This window comes from Dysidea avara, chromosome 2, assembly GCF_963678975.1.
Source record: "Dysidea avara chromosome 2, odDysAvar1.4, whole genome shotgun sequence".
In the NCBI taxonomy this organism is placed as follows: domain Eukaryota; kingdom Metazoa; phylum Porifera; class Demospongiae; order Dictyoceratida; family Dysideidae; genus Dysidea; species Dysidea avara.
In genome coordinates this window covers 13,718,235-13,741,547 of record NC_089273.1, presented here as the reverse complement: position 1 = coordinate 13,741,547, position 23,313 = coordinate 13,718,235, and the positions used below count along the sequence as shown (strand labels likewise).

At 40.2% G+C, this 23,313-nt stretch overlaps 1 protein-coding gene and 2 long non-coding RNA genes across 5 annotated transcripts in view; 1 reads left to right on the top strand and 2 right to left on the bottom strand.

Annotated features, from left to right (window-relative positions):
• The window catches only part of LOC136246656 (uncharacterized), a 275,289-nt gene that overhangs the window by 89,151 nt on the left and 162,825 nt on the right, over positions 1–23,313 (top strand). The window lies entirely within an intron of this gene.
• On the bottom strand, positions 3,117–3,418 carry LOC136246301 (uncharacterized). The gene is made up of 3 exons (XR_010696364.1): positions 3,354–3,418; positions 3,236–3,274; positions 3,117–3,186 (listed from the first exon to the last, which is right to left on the bottom strand). It is a non-coding gene; the product is annotated as an uncharacterized lncRNA (long non-coding RNA).
• Positions 3,627–4,098, bottom strand: LOC136246300 (uncharacterized). Its single transcript, XR_010696363.1, has 3 exons — positions 3,974–4,098; positions 3,800–3,931; positions 3,627–3,750 (listed from the first exon to the last, which is right to left on the bottom strand). It is a non-coding gene; the product is annotated as an uncharacterized lncRNA (long non-coding RNA).

The window sequence follows — 23,313 nt, the reverse complement described above, 5'->3', positions numbered from 1 at the left end:
AGAAATCATCATGGACGCCATATAGCAAGACATGCGACTCTGTTACCGTGACTGCTCAATCATAGCTTGTGATTCCTTTTTAATATTAAAAAATTCATTATAGATAACACATATCAGCTGTATGATGTCTAACAATCAAGCGCTTGCATGCTGGTGTAATTAATGGATTGATGGTCTGTTGTACTGAATGACAGTCCTCGGGCGAATCCAGGGTTGGGAAGGGGGGGGGGGGGATGCCAAGGCAGTAGGCATATAGAGCTGGGGGCACAGCTCCCCAGAAGCTAAAGCCATTTCATATGTTTCAGGGCTAAAAGTTTTGATGTAGTTTTATATACAAATATCTAAATCACACTGCTTTATAAGTGGACTACATTGATCAAGAGCAGTGTTGGGAGTAATGCGTTACTTATTTAACACGTTACGTAATATTATTACTTTTGTGGTAACTAAATAATATAACGAATTATGCTTTAAAAACAGGTAATATAACTCAAGTTACTTTACTTACAAATGTAACGTGTTACCTAAGTAATATAGTTACTGTAACGAATCTAATATTACATAATATTATTACTATAAGTAATGAAGTTACTAATGTTGTAAGTAATCCACTGAGTAACGCCTAGCCACAAAGCCTATATACTGAATGAAGCTTATTCACTACCTTCGTACTTATAACCAAGATTTGCACATTGCCCAACAACGATATCATGTCACGTGATAAGGTGGTAGTTTCACACATGACAGCTTAAGGCTGTGGACACAAAGTAATATAATATGTAATATTATTATAGTTACTTTATTTTATGGGTAATATGTAACTGTAACTAAACAGTTCATGATCAGTTGCAAGTAATATGTAACTGGTTACTTAAAAAGTAACTTGCCCAAAGAGTTATATAGGGATAAGTGATGGACACGAGTAGCTGAGCTAGTTAATAGTGATGGACCTAAAGAATGGCATGGCATACACTAGACCAAGTGCATTTCATTTGCAAAATATCCTTAGCAGGCTAAGTGTTCCCATGCATGGGATAGTGCTGCAGATGCTAGTTTTTTTATTTTATAATATACTCAGCAACTAAAATGTTATAACACCATGGCACGTCCATTAATAGAGTATGCCAACCCAGTCTGGTTACCGCATGCCCATAAAGATATTGAACGAGTGCAAAGACAGTGTGCAAGATTTATAACAGGTGACTATTCCCGCTTCAGTAGTGTAACTAACTTGCTTTCGGATTTTAACATCCCCAGTCTTGAATGTAGAAGAGAAGTTTCTAGTATCATCCTGTTCTATAAGATTGTTAATAACTTCCCTCATCCTACTGACCTTATTCCTGTTAACTCATCCACCAGAGGTCACAATCAAAACTTCTGTCAGATCTATGCTCGAACAACCCAATACAGCAATTCCTTTTTTCCAAGATCAATCAGGCTATGGAACTCGCTACCTCAAGAACTTATCCAACAACCACCATTATCTATCCTTAAACAGCAGTTGAAATCATTCATTTTCTCAGCAAATTAACATCATAGTTACAACATTATCTCTTTAATTAAGTAATACATGCATAGCTTAGTTACTGTAAGTGCAATGAATGTAACGTAATGTATGTGCATTTATCCTCAACCCAAACTGAGGCTGCATATTTAAATATAACTATGAAGGTACCATTATGTGTGGTGACTGTTCTATTAGGGTATTTGACTGACTGTTCTATTAGAGTATCTCGCGATCTTGCATTATGGTTTTCTTTTTTGGGGAGGGAGGGGAGGGGGAGCACATGCCTCCTGTGCCCCCCTATGGTCCTTATTTTGTTGATGGAGGAACTGGTTATCACTTCCTCATCCTCATTGTATTCAGCTGTCGCCATTAATTCCATGCATAAGGATCATTAACATTGTCCACAAAATCAAGCGCTGATAAGACATAAATAGATAAGACATAAATAGGGCCCAAGATAACTTAAATAGGGCCCAAGATAACTTAAATAGGGCCCGAGATAAGGCTTAAATAGGGCCTGAGATAAGCTTGCAGCTCTTAAGTCTAGCCAGATTGTCTTAAATCTAGCCGGATTTGCTTTAAAAGGGCCCAATTTAAAAGCCTTTTTTTGTTACAGATGGCGTGCCATACGGGCGGGTGACCCTTCTCGGCCACCATACCAAACTTTTTGTACACGGTTTCACCAGACCCTCTTTTTAGGGTCGGGTGCTGCGAGACTACCTCACTCCAGACCGCAAGGCCGACGCTTGGGCGTATCACACATTAAAACAACACGAAAGAGCATGATTCTTTCAGATTGGATGATGGACCACTGCTAAAGCTGGATAATGGTACTGTAGAAACGTTGAAGACTATTGATCAGCAGCTAAATAAGCCCTATGACTAAAGGAACAAAGTGAGTTCTAGTCTCACGAAACATATAGAATACGGCTTCTCGATAGTCTAATCTGATTGCTGTCTGCACTTGTGTTCTGTAAAGGCCAAACTTATATCGTGTAGCACACCAGACCCTTGCGGTCTGGGGTGAAACTATGGCTTAATGTACAGGTAGTGTAGAACATTTCACACATTATATGTTCCGTTCAGTATTATGTAATTAATAGTGTTTTTTACTCAATATCTTGATGAGTATGCGTAGAGTAATAAGAGTATGTAATTCAGGTAACACATAGTGATGTGTAGGAACTTCAGCAGGCCATGTAGCCAGCTATAGGCAAGGGTTTTTTCCCTCACATCTGGCACCCGTGCTTATCTCTATATGGGTACAAGACTGTTGGTATAAGAACAGTTGGCCATCCAAGGAAATTGACTTGGTGCATGTATAATGAATATGATAAATCTTCATACCATCATTAGATCCTAAGTGTTTCCTTTCAAGGAAAGTTACCTGAATGTCTCCTTTATGGTACTAGATAATGAGTACACGTGATCAAAAGTGCTTGACCACTATGGATGCATCGTATGACTAGTGCAACTGTTGCAGCATGTAGCACAACACCCACAACAGCAAGCCTTCATCATTTCATTCAAAGGATGACACCCGCGTAATAACATTTTCAACAGATTTTAGCTGCTTAAATAAATCCATTTTTTTTACCATACACTGTATGAATAAATAAAACTTTCTATTTAAGTGTCATTGCAGAACTAGTCAAATCCAACCAGACCAAGCATGTGTTCTATGGAAAGTGCTAATTATAATGAATACGCTTATTGAATAACGCTTACATTTTAATCCCATGTGTTGATCTTTTCCTAATTCTGATCCTGCATACACATAAGTAAATGGAGTTCCATATAGAGCACCACTTCAATAGAATACACTTTAATAAGTATATAGACTTACATTTGTCAATGAATTAGTATGCCTGAATCCTTTCTTTTCTCCTGTACAGCATGTCCATCTCAATCCTGCATAATGCATAGAAGATAAACCGCTGCTTGGCCACTTTAAGCAATCAACCAACATTGCTAACAAATTCCTTTATATCTTGCACCACTAACTGGTGCTTTTATATCTACAAAATGGAATTCGTGTACAACCTAGCAACAGTTAGAATATGCTACATTTAATGCACTTGCATTGTTATTATATGCTTGATCTTTCCTCCATTCTGACCTCTAATCTCCTCCTCTTGTATACTCTCATATATATATATATATATATATATATATATATATATATATATAGCTTGGTCTCAACACATCCGTAGTTTGCCTACAAAGTGGAGTCCTTGCACAACCTAGCAACAGTATGAATTAATTAGAATACACTACATTTAAAGCACTTACATTGTTATTTTGTGCTTGGTCTTTCCTCCCATCCAACCTCCATTCTCCTCCGCTTGTACTCTAATATAGCTATAGGTCTCAACATGTCTGTAGTGTGTGTCTACAAAGTGGAGTCCTTGCACAACCTAGCAACTGTATGAATTAATTAGAATACACTGCATTTAAAGAACTTACATAGATATTTTGTGCTTGGTCTTTCCTCCCATCCAACCTCCATTCTCCTCCGCTTGTACTCTGATATAGCTATAGGTCTCAACACGTCTGTAGTGTGTGTCTACAAAGTGGAGTCCTTGCACAACCTAACAACAGTATGAATTAATTAGAATACACTGCATTATAGCACTTACATTATTATATTGTGCTTGGTCCTTCCTCCCATCCAACCTCCATTCTCCTCCGCTTGCACTCTGATATAGCTATAGGTCTCAACACGTCTGTAGTGTGTGTCTACAAAGTGGAGTCCTTGCACAACCTAGCAATGGTATGAATTAATTAGAATACACTACATTTAAAGCACTTACATTGTTATTTTGTGCTTGGTCTTTTCTCCCATCCAACCTCCATTCTCCTCCCTTTGTACTCTGATATAGCTAGGTCTCAGTATGGTGCTTTATATATCTGTACATGCTTTATGAATCATTGTTGGTAACACTGCACAGCCGTTCCATCTCCTGGGATGCTGCTTTGGATGTCTTAATTTTAGCACTAACTAAGTCAAGCAGGGTGACCCCTTCTAAAGTTCGCACCCTGCTGAGGGCTACATAAGCCATGCCACCTTCAAACATGGCTGGACCCAGATCAATTACAGCTGCATCTAAAGATAATCCTTGTACTTTGTGGATAGTTGCAGCCACAACACAATAGCAATGGCAATTGAGTTCGTTGCAATGTTACACCTTGTGGAGCAAATAATTTGGCTGAAATAGGCCTAATCTCTACAGCCTCAACTCCGTTGGTACCAGGTACTTGTATTGTATGAATCCTTCCTACATGTGGGTCATGGAATTTTACAAGTACTGCAGCTGGAAGTGACCCTGGTTGGTATTGACATTCTGTATTCCATTTAAATCCAACAATCACCCCACGGACACCATTTACTAAGCCATCTTCACACATGATGTTACGTCTTAGCATCACCTGAGCACCCACAGCTAATTTCAACATACGTGGAAGTCCTGCACAACTATTATCATCTGTGGGAATGAGATTTTCAGGGACAGTTCGTGATGTTACACCTTGTGGGAGGTAACGGGATTCTAGGATACAATGTTCTGCTTTAAACTCATACACTGGGTTGGTTCTGGATAATTCTAATAGACACTGCATATTGTACTCTTCTACATGTTCTTTCCTTGGAAGCAAGTAGAGAGCTGAATGAAATTTAGGGTCATTAAGTTGAACAGGATCAGGGATTCCAGATGTTAACCTTGTACGTAACTTTGCTATGTCTTCATTTGTTTGAGTCCCCGTCCTTATTCTGTTCAGTATTTCTGAGTAACACATATCATTTCTTTGGCGCATGTTCGCAGTCAACTCAATCACTGTGAACAATTCTCTCCACAAGTGTGTTGAGCCTTGTGTGTAGCCCTTGCCATTTTGAAATATAAAGCAATCAGGAACAGGTGGAAGCTGATAGAAATCACCAACAGCAATTATGTTTAATCCACCAAAGTGAATCTCGGTGTCATCGGTTCCCTTAATTTCTGTTAGCCTTTTATGGATGAACACAAAGGTCTCATATGACACCATACTGATTTCGTCTATGACAACAGTATGAACATTTTTCCATAATATCCTCAACTCATGCAACCTTTCAGCACTGAGTTTGGTATACCTTGTAGAATTGTTGTGTTCTACAGGGAGGCATAGTGCACGGTGAGCAGTCGATGCCCCTATATTAAATGACGACACACCAGTTGGGCCCATCATTTTGAGACCCTGTGTGTGCTCGTTCGATGTGTTCCTTGATTACACTAATGATATGGCTCTTACCAGTGCCAGCTCCACCTGTGATGAACAGGTGAAGTGGCTCCGGGAGAGTGTCTCTCTCTCTCATGAAGTATTGGTGGCGAGCACAATTGTACTGTACCACCTGGTCAAATGCTACTCTTTGAGTATCATTCAAGCTAGCAACCTTTTCTTGATACTCACGATCTGTCATTCTTAACCTACAGAGTATGTTGTTATCTCTATCATCAAAGAGGGCAGCCTGAATATCACTATGTTCCTGAGCAGATACTTCTTGGGGACCATCCGATTCAACCAATGCAGCTTGCTCAACATTCTCATCTGCACCATACATTGGGTCAAACTCTGCAGTTTCAGCTTCTACATCTAAAGTACTGTATGCTGCACTGCATTAGGAGCAACAGGCGCATATACATTGTCACCGTAACTGTTCTGCATTTCAGACAACTGTTGTATGGCTTGTTGTACTTCTTCAGCAAATGAATTGTGCTCTGAGTTAAGGAACTGTAGTTGGTCCCTCTTTGCTAACAACGCTTCCTGAGCAGTTGCATGCTCTCCAAGCAGGTCTTGTGTCTCCTGACGCCATGGGAAATACAACAACAAAAGATGGTAATAATAATCATCTCCATGGGATTCTGGTGTCATTATTGGAACTCTCAAGCAAGCTTGGTGCCTTCTCTGTACAATAGTTCCCAGGTTATTCTGAAGTTGAAAACGTGGTAGTCGACTAGCACTATCATCAGAGTTTTCACCTTCGTTGTATGTACTACTGACTGTATTGTACCACACAGCAAAATGAGCTAGTGTCATATTGTCATATGGTTGACCTGCTGGGCGTGCAGCATAGCGATCAATGAGACCATGCATGAAAACATTCGTATCACCATCATCCAGTTCACGCAATTGGTGTGAAGGTCTCACAAGTCTAGTACGACGCCGTTTAGGAATAGCAGGGATAAACACTGTTGCACGTGATGAGCCCTTTAGGTGCAGACCTGCCAACAGAAAAGCAGCTTCTTGTTGACTGAGCTGACGATGACTTAAAAGTGTATTCCCAATTTTCCTAAGTCTATCGCGTGCTGTTGCATTTGCAGGCAAATTTGCCAGCTGTTCAGCAATAGCTTGCTTCAGTACTTGTGACTCATCCTTACAAATATAATGGGTCACATACATGGCAGCACCATACACAGAACCAACCACCTGTATATCCATGTTAGGGTTATAGGGATTTACCATTTCTGCACCTTCTTCACGTTTGATTATGTAGAACCTAGCTTTGTTACCTCCATCTGCATGAGGTTTGAGATGGGTAACAGGACTAGGTTGTTTGGGGTAATCAAATCGACAACCAATTCCGCTGTTTTTCTTACACGTGTGTGTGTGTTTGTGCTTTTGCAACCTTAAGACCAGTTCACGCAGTTCATCATCCTCACCTTCTTGTGGTATTCTTGTGGTGATATACTGGTCAATGAAACTGGGGACGTCTCGCAGACCTTCGACTGTTTGAAGGTCAGGAGCATTCTTCACCCAAAACAGCGAATGAACATGGGGGCTGCCCCTTAGCTGAAACTCAATGCACCAAAAGTAGTCTACTATTTCCCCAATGGGTTTTGATGGACCTTTCATGAATCCGAGAATCTTTTGAAATCTCTGAGAGAAATGTCTAGCTGTAGTAACAGGATCACTGAGCAGGAGCTGGTGTTTCTGTTCTGCTGTCAAATCACAAACACTTTCTTCCGTTACTTCCATTCCTGCTAGTGTTGCCAAGACAAAGAGCAAATCAGGCCAGTTCATATCATCAGCAGTCAAATGTTATATAATATGTTGGAGCACCTAGAGTCCTAAACACAGAGAGTAAGTCCATTTTTGCTCTTTGTCAATAGGCTATGGTTGACCTCATGTTATGCAGAAAGCCACAACAACTGTCAGACAACTCTGAGTTGCTCGCAAGGTCCCTGAGTTGTCCAGCACTGAGGCGTTCTCTAGATTCTGGTGGTTGTCTATCTCCAGATGGTCCATCCACTGGCTCTCTTCTATGTTGATGACTACCACGGGCATTGCCTCCTTCTGACCTTAGACGTACAGCTACTGATATGTCTTCACTTAAACAGCGCTGCTCATATACGTTTAGTCCCCAAAAGAGATAGGGTATATGACTAGCCCATCTATTGTCCTCACTAAGAAGGCTTGACTGAAAATAATTTAATGTACTGACTGGTGGATCTCTAGGAGTCTTGTATCCATTTCTCCCATCTGGGAACAATGTTGGAAAGGCCATTTGCTCTGCAGTAGTGGATGTAATTAAGCTAATAGGGGCACCTTGAACACGATTGAGTTCATGAACGGGCGGGCCATCCGTGTTCAAAACATCGGAAACTTCAACATTAGGAACCTGGTGATCACTTCGGATTACAGATGTTTTTCCTCTTCCAACAAATCACCTGGTTCCTCTTGAGGGCAGATCTCATTGTCATCTGTATCACTTTCAATCTCTATATCTCTATATAACATATTATAGTCTTTCAACCAATGGAGAGCCCTTATCAACAATGGTCGCCGAACACTAAAGTATGTTTGACGTGATAGGATTTCAGATTGTTCTGACCTGCTTGCTCTTGGAGGTGCAATGAGTACAATCCCAGCGTTATCAAGGGTCTTCAGCAATGACTGACATATTTCACTAGTGTTAACACAAAAATTGATGGTCTGACCCTTGAGTGCACGCTGGCCATAAGGAAGCACTACCACCTTCATGAAAGGTTGCACACGTGAAATCAACCTTTTTTTCATGTTATTTAAACAGCTGAGCTCTGGGGGGATGGCACTAACTCGCATGTTGTTCACTAATGCAAAGGGTGGCAATTTTTGCTTTCGTAAGAAGGGTTTGCATCGTGAACATACCCACACCATACCATCACAGTCTGTAGCAGCACTACTCAACTCCCTGTTGTGGACTGGGAGGAGGAGAGGGTCAGCACTATTTATGTATGATCCACCATTATTGTAGCACAAGCAAGCGCAACAATAACAGGGGTTAAATGGACCTACATACACTAAGCGCTTAAATTGTTCTACAGCTACTCTGTTATAGTCATGAGTGGCTTGACGGGCTGCATTTCTTCTCATACTCTGGTTTACTCGGTTGATGTCACGCCTACTTTGTGCTTGCTCTGCACTCTCAAGGGCTCTCCTGGATGCAGTCCTAACTCTATTTGAATGTCGCCGCTGTTCTATACGGTCATCTGTCTCACCAGCTCGCAGATTTGTTACCCTCTCTTATACTTGTGAGCCGTTCTTCACTTGCATTTTCTGTCTCACTGGCACGTTGACTAGTCTCTCTCCCTCTCATAGCTGCCAGTCTATCTTCTCTTTCATTCTCTGTCTCACTGGCACGTTGGTTAGCCTCTCTCTCTCTCATAACCGCCAGTCTGTACTCTCTTTCATTGTCTGTCTCACTAGCACGCCAGTTAGCTTCTCTCTCTCTCGTGGCTGCCAGTCTATGCTCCCTTTCATTCTCTGTCTCACTGGCACTTTGGTTAGCCTCTCTCTCTCTCATAACCGCCAGTCTGTGCTCTCTTTCATTGTCTGTCTCACTAGAACGCCAGTTAGCTTCTCTCTCTCTCGTAGCTGCCAGTCTATGCTCCCTTTCATTCTCTGTCTCACTGGCACGTCGGTTAGCCTCTCTCTCTCTCATAGTCACCAGTCTGTGCTCTTTTTCATTGTCTCACTAGCACGCCAGTTAGCTTCTCTCTCTCCTGTAGCTGCCAGTCTATGCTCCCTTTCATTCTCTGTCTCACTGGCACATTGGTTAGCCTCTCTCTCTCTCATAGTCACCAGTCTGTCCTCTTTTTCATTGTTTGTCTCACTAGTACGCCAGTTCGCTTCTCTCTCTCTCGTAGCTTCCAGTCTATGCTCCCTTTCACTCTCTGCCTCACTGGCACGCTTATTAGCCTCCCTTTGTCGCATATTTTCAAGTCTTTGAAATTCTGAGTTTGTGTTTCAGAAACTCATTGTCTAGCAATTCTCTCACTCTGTTTGGCTAATCTACTCTCCCTTTGTGCTGGTGTCTCAATAGCTCTCTTTGAAGCTTTCCGCATTTTATCAGAAAGCTTCCTATGAGCCCTTTCTTCTGAGCTTTCCGCGGCCCTTCTTTTGCGCTGACACTCACGTTCTCTAGCTAACCTATCATTTGGGTGTGACAAATTCAACTCTTCTATATGAAGTAATTAACCTGAATTTTACAGATAAATAGATGAAAATAATATTGATGATGAGTTCTGCAATAGTATACATTCATCCATTCATGCACGTAAAACATATATACATATACACATACATTCATGCATATAGGACATACATACGTACATACATACATACATACATACATACATACATACATACATACATACATACATACATACATACATACGTACATGCATACATACATACGCAGAAACATACAGGTTTGGCAATTGAATTCGTTGCTGTGGTGATTGAATACTTAGGCAATTGAATTCGTCATAGGTAAACCATCGTCAAGAAAACAACTGCTCATCACAAAGTGAATTAATTTACCACGGAGAGTTAGACTTGTTATTCTAGAAAGTGTGCTTGTACACGAAGGCAATGCATGGCTGGAAAGTTAATTTACCTTGTTTGTGAGGTGAGTGACCATGCCCATCAGCACAGTTGCAAATATTGCTAAAGAAGTTGTACTGAAAGAATTATCACTTATAAAGAGTTGTTTACTACAGTTGTCTTTTAGCAGTTGCTATATCTTGTTTTTTTTGTTTTCTCCAGCTGCCAATCTTGCTACGGATGAAGTTTAATTCTAATCACTCAATTGGCAACGGGACAAATTCATTTGCCAAAGTGACAAATTCAATCGCCAGAACTTGCAATTATACGCCATTGTTATGTGGTATATACATACCTGTATACAGACATATTTGTGCATGCATGCATACATAACTGATAATTGCACAGATAAATATTATTTTATCAACTACACTCAGTGAAAGAACTGCTTAACTCATTATATATATATCAATATTGTTAGGGAAAAAACAGCAACAGCAGGTGTGCCCTGAGATATTGCATACAGTATTTGACAGAAATTACAAATACAAGTAATGTAATACATAAGCATATCCCCTTTTAGCACAAATCTTATTAAAACCCTATAACTTAATATTTAAAACATAGAGAGAACTGATATACTATCTATAAGGCATTGCATTTCCTCTACACAATTACACTTTGACTGACCTCATATACTGCTAACAATACATTAATCTCGCGTGGCCACACAGTTTAAGCCGCTTTATATTTTCACCACTAGAGACTGAATACAAACCTGCATAAAATACAGAAGTCACAATATAGCTTTTAGAAAACATACCATTAGGGAGAGGAAGTTTCCATAACACGGAGTTAGGATATTAATGTATACTACTGTACTCTAAATGATGCACATTTTCAGTAGCATTACACAGTCAGGCAGTTAACTCATTGGAGTGATTTGAGTGATTGGAGTGATCTGAGTGATTGGAGTGATCTGAGTGATTAGAGTGATCTGAGTGATTGGAGTGATCTGAGTGATCTGAGTGATTGGAGTGATCTGAGTGATTGGAGTGATCTGAGTGATTGGAGTGATTGGAGTGATCTGAGTGATTGGAGTGATCTGAGTGATTGGAGTGATCCGAGTGATTGGAGTGATCTGAGTGATTAGAGTGATCTGAGTGATTGGAGTGATTGGAGTGATCTGAGTGATCTGAGTGATTGGAGTGATCTGAGTGATTGGAGTGATTGGAGTGATCTGAGTGATTGGAGTGATCCGAGTGACTGGAGTGATCTGAGTGATTGGAGTGATTGGAGTGATTGGAGTGATTGGAGTGATTGGAGTGATCTGAGTGATTGGAGTGATCCGAGTGATTGGAGTGATCCGAGTGATTGGAGTGATCCGAGTAATTGGAGTGATTGGAGTGATTGGAGTGATCCGAGTGATGGGACTGATCCGAGTGATTGGAGTGATCGGAGTGATTGGAGTGATCCGAGTGATCGGAGTGATTGGAGTGATTGGAGTGATTGGAGTGATCTGAGTGATCTGAGTGATCTGAGTGATGGGAGTGATCTGAGTGGTTGGAGTGATCTGAGTGATTGGAGTGATATGAGTGATTGGAGTGATTGAAGTGATCTGAATGATTGGCGTGATCTGAGTGATTGGAGTGATCTGAGTGATTGGAGTTATCTGAGTGATTGGAGTGATCTGAGTGATTGGAGTGATTGGAATGATCTGAGTGATTGGAGTGATTGGGGTGATCTGAGTGATCTGAGTGATCACTCAGATCGCTCAGATCACTCCAATCACTCAGATCACTCCAATCACTCCAATCACTCAGATCACTCCAATCACTCAGATCACTCCAATCACTCCAATCACTCCAATCAATCAGATCACTCCAATCACTCCAATCACTCAGATCACTCAGATCACTCCAATCTCTCAGATCTCTCCAATCACTCAGATCACTCCAATCACTCAGATCACTACAATCACTCAGATCACTCCAATCACTCAGATCACTCCAATCACTCAGATCACTACAATCACTCAGATCACTCGAGTCCAATCAATCAGATCACTCCAATCACTCAGATCACTCCAATCACTCAGATCACTCCAATCACTCAGATCACTCAGATCACTCCAATCACTAAGATCACTCCAATAACTCAGATCACTCCAATCACTCAAGGAGGTCCTTCATTTTCGTTCGCTTATGTAGGGACACACCCCTTTTAAAGACCAGAGTTTTACTCATTTCCCAGTAACCTAAAAGTCTTGCTACGGTGTTTTGGGTAGTTAAATAACTGAATATCTCAATGGCGAGGTAGTTCACGAAGTTTGTAGAGTCCCTACACCCGTATTTTGAACCAGCGAAAAGAAACCGCTTCACTGTAAACCTTGCCTATGCTTAAGTTTAATACGAGCTTCATTTAGTGTTAAAATTTCATAGGCTGACTGCTTTTACCACTTAAAGGATTTGCTCATGTGGGTGCGTACGGACAAACATAGGTACAGTTGATTGCAGAATTGTTGAAATTCCTCTTTCCGTGCAGTAAACATTCCGGTCTGCATTATTCCACGGAACGGCACGGAACGGAATGGCATATTCCGTGCCATTATTCTCCGGAACGGAACAGAGCAGACACACGTGTCCCCCAACGCATCAACTATAGTATTAGCTACTTAGTGGCCATGGGCGTCCTGGAACGGCTAGATCTATAAGGGAAGTTCTATAGACTACATTCAGCTCTAAATCTATATAGCTATCAGGTCTGCAAAGCTATAGCTAACATAAAAACTAGTAGCCGCAGTATTTGACAGCAACGTCTAGGTACTAATATTGTAATAAACTTAGTTGTCCCTCAGTCTCCACTATATATATATATATATATATATATTTGTTAATGTACAAACTCAATCACTATGTACGTAGCTATACAGCAATCGATGTCTAAGTTAACCTTGCTACATAGATTGATGCCACAGTGAAAAAAAATTCTTAAGAATACACAGTTGAGCAAAAATTGAATACAACTATGTTGATAACAACAACATTATCGAGTAAAATAAGTGACAAAGTAATAGTATATACAGTAAATTAACACAATTAAATTAAAAGCAGTACAGCAAATAAATGGTACAACAATAGACTACAAGGTAACAATTACTAAACACTAACTAGTTTCAACACAGCTTTGACAACTCCAGTGTACATTCTTGCCTAAGGTGCTTCAACCGAAACTGGAGAAATGTATACATCTCCATGGTACCATTCTGAACACTCCAAACAGCATGTCATTGGAGGTTGATGTGGCATTATATAAGCCTTCGCTTATTCAGTTTATATAACTTTCAGATTTTTCTTCTTTTGCCTCTGATTGGTAACAGAGAAAAACATTGTTGTTCAATATTATACAAGATGAGAGATGGCTACACATCTTAGGGTAGTCAAATACTAATGTGCCTGTGCCAGGGTTTTCACCTAAACACAGGAGCACTGCATATGCAATGCTGAACAAACCACAATCATTACTTCCAGTCTGTTTATGAACATCTACAAAGTTCAGGGTAAATTCTGATTTGCTGGTGCGCAGTAAACAGGCCATTTGCATTAGTTGTCACAAGAAAACATACTATCAAAAACCAACACATCTTTCTGGTTGAGTTACTAATTGTCACCAAGTGATTTCTGTTACTGTCATGTATAACTTGACTGAAAGCACTTTCAACAATCAAATAACTCAATAGCCAACATCTTGAAATTTTGGTTGAACTACTTGTTCATTATTATATTGGTTAGCATTGATAATTGCAACATTAATCTAATCACCCGACAATACCACAGCTTTGTCCCCATCCATGAAGTGTAATTCATCAATCCAGGAATGGGTGTCTTCATCTTTGGACGATTCTCTGTATGTATCAGCAGTCTTTTATTTTGCAGGAGGATGCTGCTTCTTTTCACTGAGTCGTATACTTTTGAACAAGTTTTTAGAAGCTTCATTGACAGGTTGACTCGATGGAGAGCTGTCCAAAAGGAGTGATCCACTGTGTGATGAGCCTTCCTCACTGCACACTAGATGATCTGCATGTTGGAGCAAACATAACAACTGTTAACATAATGATATTAACTACAAAACAAGTAAGGAAATATTAATCTTTTTTTCCCGCTAAAACATAAAAATGTACAGTTAATTGTTAGTAGCAGAGCCCATATTAAAATGAGCTCTAAATAGAGTAGAAACCTGGTCAGCATGTTCTATATAATTTCATTGATGTGAACCAAGCAGTCAAAGAAAAGTATTGAGAGAAAGTGGCAAAAAATGGGTACTACCATTAAATGTTTGTGTATCACCACCACAATGTGATACTGCAGTGCATCAAAAAGCTACTATCAATGCTATTCTTGTCCAGAAAGTAAGCAATGACATTTTTTATTGGCCTTGCCATTGTTTTCCTATCTAGTAAACAACTACAGGCTACCAACACTTCAGTAACTCCACCACAGGCTTAGCAAACCCATGCAGCACAAAAGAGATTTGATAAAATTTTAACTTAACTTTCACCCACTAACATTATCACCACTATAGTGTTCATTTTGCTCAATTGATGGTAAATCCATTCTAAAGTTAGTATTAGTATTAGGTTTACAAGTAAGGAGGCTCAAGGAGCCTGTAATGCCAGATCTTTACAAAGTTGTTGCATTTAAGAAGATTATAAAATTGTAGCTAGGTTTGGAGCAGTCAGGCTGTTCCGTTGAGAGACAACATGTCAAACAAACACACACTCACCACTTTTACTGATACCCAAAAGATTCTTGTCCATTCACTTAAGTTTTCAAATTCTGTGTTAGGGCCCATACTTATTGCAACATAGCTACAACAGTACTAAATTTCTCTTTCATAAATCAAGCCAAAAGTTCAGTTTTCAACTGAGTGGCCTTTGTTTATAAAACTCTGAATCTCTCATCAAAATCACGGAGATCTGCTATAGTACCTAAAATGTAATTCTCAGTCCTTCTTAGCTCTGGTCTACCACACTGGTTCTGCCGTCCAGGTTTGTTTTCCACTCTGGTTCTGCCGTCGGAATTGCCTTCCATTCTGGTTCTTCCTGCTATAAGCACCGTTTCTATAACTACAGCAAAGACTGAATTCACCACAAAAGGACTTCTTTGCATTCGTCACCAACTCATCTGTTCCCTCGTGTTGTAACCTGATGACAGCTGCAGGCCACGTGATAAAATCCCACATTAGCATAATTCGAGGCATAATTATAGCCGAAAGGCTAGTTATCCGCTACAAGAAACAGCCGGCTCGTTTTTTTTTGTCACAAAAGTAACATAGTACAGTGTTTGAAAGTGATTTAGAGGATATATCTAGGCATTTTAGGCGTTCCGTTCCGGAGAATAATGCCACGGAATGTGCTATTCCGTTCCGTGCCGTTCCGTGGAATAATGGTAACCAACATTCCGTGGGCTGGAAAACTATTTGTAGTGACGCCGGATCACCCGGATTGAGGAAAAAGATTAGTGTGGTTCAGTTGCTGTTGAATCCTTGGCAAGGACAATAAAATTTACTCACAGGGAGCCTTATGGAAGCACTCACGGTACGGCATACTTTTTTCAAGAATTCTGCAATTGACTGTAGATAGATATCGCGGATTACGTGACCGTTGTCACATGACTTTCTTACAGAGGCATTAGCCAATCAAATTCGCTCGTATCACGAGATCTAGCGCCGCAAAAATGTCTGAGAGCGGGACCTCTACCGGGACTGCTGTGTCAACTGAGCCAAACAGAGTGATTGTTAATGTAGTGCACCAGGACCACCTTTCGAACAGTGTCACTACCGTGAGTGGAGAAACAAGACCGGCTGCCTCTATGAATTCGTCTGTGAGTACTCCTGTAGCTACAGGCTAATGGAATTTGTGGAAACTTACTGCCAGTTAGCAGTGGTATTGTGACACCAATTCTCTCCCAAGAAGGTTTGTCGGCATTATTAGTCATACATCAGTAGTCAACTTTGCCAAGTCTCAAGAAACAGTCAACCTATTTCAGTGTCAGCACGTACTTCAGCAGCAGTGACACAACCAAGATCTCAACTGTCTAGTACTAGTTCCCCCGGCACACAACTTGCAGGTGTCAATAATCCTTTGGTTACCAGCCATGTAAAATGCAGTGCTGCTACAAGTCGTAAAGTGAATTTCAATGTCAAGGTAATTAATCCAACTAAGAAAAAAGAATTTGAAACGTATGTGCTGAGAGAGGTGTCTAAGGGTCATATTTCTACACCAACTTTACTACGTAAAGAACTCGTACAGCAGTTTGGAGAAAGCTTAGTGTCTACGGCTCAGGACTTTGCAGTTGGATATTACAGGGGTTGTTGTAAGCTGAGCATATGCTCTCCTGCAGACATTGAAGAAGTCTGGAAGTGTGCTTGTAAAGGGGAGAACATTACACTTTGGTGTAATGGACCCAAGCAGACCAGAATTGAAATTGGTTCTAACAATGATGAAGATGTACCAAAACAGAGAAAGAAGCAAAAGAGATGTGCATTAGATGAAAAAAACAGATGAGTAGAAAAACTTGCATCTTCTCTTCGAGAAAAGCATGGTGACACATTCACCAAGATTCAATACAGGTTGTGGGCCGAAATGGTAGATGTGGGAACTCACAAGTACGTTTGTGATGTATAATATTTATGTATACAATTGCAGTTAAACCTTCTTAATAGGACCACCTATATAGCTATGTGAGACTGTACTGTATAGCCTAAATATTTCAAGGGGGAATTTTTGTGATTTTGGTGGGTACTAACAAAAATTTTATCCTTGAAATATTTAGACCTCCATAATTATAGTCTAATACATTTTGGCGATTTTTGCAATTCCATGAACTAGGTAACACTGCTCAACCTTGAAAAACATGCCCTTTGAAATGTTTAGGCTATACAGTAAGTCTTGGCCTCAATAATGAGGTGACCTTATTGGAGGTTATCAAGCACATGTAAATTGTGTTAGGGGCTAGTATTGTATAGTTACAAGGTGGTCTTATTGAGGTGGTCACTGAATATAGATCATTGTATATTCTATAGGTCTTTAGAAGAACCACCTGGGATACCTGCATTTTGTGGTCGTCACAAACAGTTAAGTTCTGTGCAAGCTCTAAGCAATGCAATGGCAGAAGTAGCAAAAAATTTTGCGCCAAAGCCACAGAGACCATTGCCAACAAGTGATACTGATACCCCAGGGTCATCTACAGTGTCTCCTGGAAAGATTGCTAACTTGAGGGTCAGTTATCTTCAACAGCTGAAGGATTTGCATGGTCTCTATGACTGTGGTGCTCTGAATGAGTCAGAATTCTTGGAGCAGAAAAAGCCAATATTGGAGCAGTTGACAATGCTTAAGCCCTAGTGCTTTCTGCCAACAAAAACATTTTACACATGATTTTAAACTTTGAAATTGTTTTGTTAGTGTGTCACAGTATGTACTGGCCACTTGTACCCTGAGTATGTTAGGCCACTCCAAATAAATTCTCTGTTTCCCGTCCACCGCCCGCTTCTGGTAACTGCCAGCTCTAAATATTCCATTATTCCATTATTCCATATTCTTTCATTATTTTCCGGTTATTCATGAATACTGATAGGCTCAGTAAAAGCTATCTTGAAACAGTGTCAGCTCACGTGTCAGCAGTGCTATCAAGTCAGCACAAACTTCATGTTTGAGTTATTTTTGCAACTTACAAAGAAGGTACAAGCTTAAGCATGCTTTTATGCAGCCTTTTTGGCTGTGCCAGGCAAATAATGACTTGAAAAGCTAGCCAATCTTATAATGAAATAATGGAAATGGACCGCCCGCCTGCATGCAAATATGCCTGAGTCCAGGACGGGAAACAGAGAATTTATTTGGAGTGGCCTTATGTATTTTCTACAACTCTCAACTGATACAGACTGGAATGCCATCAGTAGCATAGTGGGTATGGAGAGTGATGTATCCACTAGCAAATCGTTGGCCTGCATGTACTGTTTCACCTCACTGAAGACACATTCTATGGGGTTATAGTCTGGTGAGTATGGTGGGAGAAATCTAACCAAGCTCCAATGCTACAATGGCATCAACAACATCATCGACATGATGAATTGATGCATTATCCATCACCACCACGGAATTTACGCTTCTTCCATCAAAAGGTCTAAGGATAGGCAGCAATTGCGTATATATAAAATCCAGAAAAACATCACCATTTACTGTTTCCTCCGTAATGTACACGTCCTGAATACCTTCCATTGACAATATTCCAATGGCAGAATATCGCATACCTCTCAGCTGCAGCTGGTAGTCTTGTGGTGGTAGTCCTCTAATCCCATATCCAAAGTAACGAAGTGTACTTCTCCTGTCACACCCAGTTTCATCAATCCATACTATCGTTGAAGGGTCAAATGCTGACATCTCAGCCACGTATTTAACACGTTTCACTTCTGATTGCTGCAATGCAATGTGAGTAATCCGTTGACGACTCAAACCCAGCTTTCTAATTGTACGACATATAGTTGATCCACTACAATTCCACGCACTCTCTGCAACTCTGCGTGTAGCTCCCTCAGGTATATCCCAGGATGGCACGAAATCAGCTCAAGTACTAATAGCTGATCATCATCACTTAACTTGCAATAACAACCATTACGCCTTTCAAATGGATGGACATGCCCTGTTACAAGAAATCTCTCAGCATACCGATGGACGGTTCTATCGCTGACGAATAGTATACGCGCTACTTCATCAACAGACTTTGCCAACATGACGTGTTGCCAAACAATTCGCCACCTCAAGTCTACTGAATAGGATACAGGCATGAGTAACTGCTTGCATGAATCAGCCAACTTATAATTTTAAACTCAGTCTATAATGGCTTTCGATTGGTTACTTTTCACGTGATATCATTGACCTAAAAAACTTATTGACAACGGTCACGCAATCCGCGATAGGTACACACGCACACTTTTACGAAAACAATTTCAGTAAGCCGGCTGTGGGCGTGCGCCTGGTTTAAAAAGTGAATTTCTTCAGATGAGGCCATGGCAGTGGCTAAGAAATCATCAATATAGGAATGTGATTTACACATTCAGGTATCCCCCACAAAACACCCGACATTGTTCATAATTGCACAAAAGGCTAATGACCCAATGACGGGCTAGCCAACATACGGTGTTGTATTATTATACAGCTTATGTAACTAGCTATATAACTACTTTATTACTGATTGCTACCATGCAGTTACACAGCTTCTAATAGTTCTTGATCGACGAAATTTTAAAGCGGAAGTCACGTGCTGTTAGTTTAGCCAATCAAATCACACCTCGTAAACTTTTGAATGTTGGTTTGGCACCACTGCGGGTTAACCACTTGAACTGCTACGGAGATATGGCTTCGTGTGAACCTGATCATTGCAGCGCTTACAGTGAAGATCTCAGATGGAGAATAGTATGGTAGAGGCATGCCCTAGGCTACAGCTCTGTAGGGATAGCTAATAACTTAAATATACACAGATCAACTGTTGATAGAATTTTGCAACTATTCCAGAGCACAGGCTCTGTGTCAAAGAGGAGCTACCCCAAGGAAGCAGCCTTTAAGGTGATAAATCCAGCCTGTGCCATGTTCATATTAAACTTGGTCACCAGTAACCCAGCAATTTATTTACATGAGATCCAAGCTGCGGTAGAAGAATTCCTCCTAATTGATGTTCATATATCAACTATTGGTCACTTCCTGGCAACAAGTGGATTTACCAGACAAAAACTATGCCACATTGCATTGCAAAGAGATGCATTTGAGAGGGCACAATATGTATCTGACGTTTCAGTGTATTCAACTGATATGTTTGTCTTCATAGATGAAACTGGTGCTGATCGCAGAAACCTGTTATGTAAGCATGGGTATAGTGCAAGAGGCAGATCACCAAAAAACCATTCACTTCTAATTAGAGGAGAGAGAGTGTCTGCGATTGCCTGCATGTCAATGAAGGGTATCCTGGATGTTAAAGTTGTAACAGGTACTAGCAACGGTGATACATTCTATGACTTCATGCATAGTCATTTGTTGCCTCAACTTTTGCCATTTGATGGTAGGAACTCCCACTCAGTAGTAGTGCTGGACAATTGTTCAATTCACCACATTAGTGTAGTGAGGCAAGTGTTAGAGAAGGTTGGTGTACTAGTACATTACCTTCCACCATACTCTCCAGATTACAACCCGATTGAAGAAGCATTCTCAAAAGTGAAGCAAGTATTGAGAAGTGAGAATGATGCTCCCCTTGATGCAGAGACACAACTGTATTCAAGTTTTTCAACTATATCTTCAGCTGATTGCAAACAATGGATTAATCATTGTGAAATTTATGACTAGTACAGTACATGTACAATCATGCATTTATAGTGAATCATGCATTTGTAATGGAAAGTATTTAATCAACGTGTTGATACTTGGTTATAAGTTTCTTAAGCTATCCAAGATGCCCCTTTTTTGCTCCATATATTCTTCCTCAGTCAGTATTCCATCAGAATACAACGATTGAAGATACCTCAGCTGCTCAAAATTCTTCATACGAAGGTCAATATTAATGGACTTTCCAGGTGACGTGCCAGTTGATAAAGGAGCAGCTTCCTTTTCCTTGTCATTGCCTTGCAGGGCTTTCATTACAGCAACAGCTGCTCCACTAAAGCAGTCAGACAGTGTTTCCTTCTTTGCTCTCTTTGAGCCAGAAAAAGCTGGTATGTTTGGGGGCTCATCATAGTTGTCATGAATTCCTGCTGATATCATCCTTGACCATAAACGTAGCCTCGGCATGTCATACTTTGAAGAATGCTTCTCTTGTAATTCTGTAAATATTGCCTCACTTTCCTCTTCCTTTGCTTGGCGATGATAAGATGATTGTTCTGCAGCATCTCCCCTTTTCCTCTTCTGACCTACTCCATTAGAATGGTTCCCATCACACCAAAGATTGATTGTTCCACCTCTAGGAAACTTGTTATACATAGCCACAAAGTCCTCTGATGTGTATAACCACACTTTTGCTTGCTGTGAACCATCAAAGTAGCCGAGGGCAAATTCACAATCAGGCACCTGGTCTCCAAATTGTTCTTTAAACTTCTCCCTGGCTTCCTCAACACTTGCAAACTTTAATGAAAAGTTGTTTAGCTGTCGTACAATTGACTCACTTTTCTTATTGGGGTTCACTATCTTTACCTTGTAGAAGTACTTCATGGGTTGCCTCGTACAATGGTCCTCCAACCCGCGCAGAGCAAGGTGACTCCGACTTCAGATAGTCTTGGATGTTCCCTTGGGGAATAGTTGTTGATGTACTTGTTTGACTAGAGCAAACACTCACAGGGGTGGCACTGCTTATCACACTTGAAGATGACAGAGCCGCCACACTCACTACTGGCGAGTTCACACTGACTGATGGTGATACCACAGCACTGTTATTAGAGATTTCCAACTAAATTAAATAGTTAACATTCCATACATTCATTGGTATGAACAATATTGTGCATTTTGTCAGGGTCATTTTAGTGCAAACCCCACCTCAATCACTGGTTCCTATCAAAAAATATAAGGAAAAGAAGTTGACAGTGTGATGATTTTTGTGTACAGCATTTCAATGCTTTTTATGTATATTGCATGGCACCAAACACAATATACAAAGTGTCATAAATCTAGATAGGAAACTAATAACGACATGAAATTTTCACCACATATCTATTTTATGAAGAACAGCATATGAAGTAAGTAAAACCTCTCAAAAGTGACCACTTCTTTGTAGACTGACCACTCAGAATATTACATGAATAAAGCAAGTGATGCATAAATAAAACTGTGTATTATGTAATACTAAATATATATACACAGGTACTTAATGCATTTTCAAGGATAACTAACTAGAAAAATCGGTAATATTTTATAAATGGCAAGTACTGGCATCACAAGTCGCAATTAACACGTATTTCGGAAACATGACAATCAGATAACATAATGTAAGAGCAACATTATTTTTAAAATAGATTTGTTTGGACATTGCTCAGCTTTATTTGTCACATTGTAAGCACTAAGGATGATAATTATTATAATTATAACACAATGACATCACTGTACTACAAAGAGAAATTATAAATAGTTTCTGATCAAAATTACAATCACTGAAGCTGCTATAAAATGGATCAAAACAGCAGTAAACACACCAGAATATAACAACAGGTATGTGTGAAGCCATGTAAGGTTGGTATCACATGCCAGTCTCCACTTTTGAAAAGATTATGCTCAACTTTGAACCTTATTTTGCAATTCCGCGCAAGACAACAAACTGCTCACCTTCAAACTATACTTGCATCGATGCAGGGGGATGACTTGAAGCCCAGGGTGATTGTAATGCTGAATTCTGAGCAGTGTTAGATGGCGATTTACCTTTAAAAGGGCCATATTTCCATCGTAATCCAACATCAATCGTCCTCCAATCAAAAAACACATGGAAAAATCGAAATCAGCATATACGGTTTTCCCAGAACCACTTTCTTCGTCCTCATCAGCAGCAGATTCACGCGGAAACACTCGGAAACTTCGGCTATCACAGGTGCCACATTCTTCCAATTAGAATTACGTACGCAATTATTTGTATGGGCTTCCTATGGGGATTTTTATTTCTCAAACTTTGATTTGCTGTATTTCAATAAATACCGCATGGATTTTAATCCAGTAAAGTGCAATACAAAGTACGAAGCATTGGCTACCATTTACTGGAACGGCAGCTTGTGAAACGTTTATTGAAGGTGTATAATTTAAGTAGCAAAAATATGTGTGAAAAATTGGTAGGTTGGAAATCGCTACTGTTATTATACTTGGACAGCTGTTGTAGCATCTCCTGCAAAACCTGCGTGTAGTTGCTCATTGTCGCCACTGGTGCGCTAATTCATTTCAAATTTACCGCGCT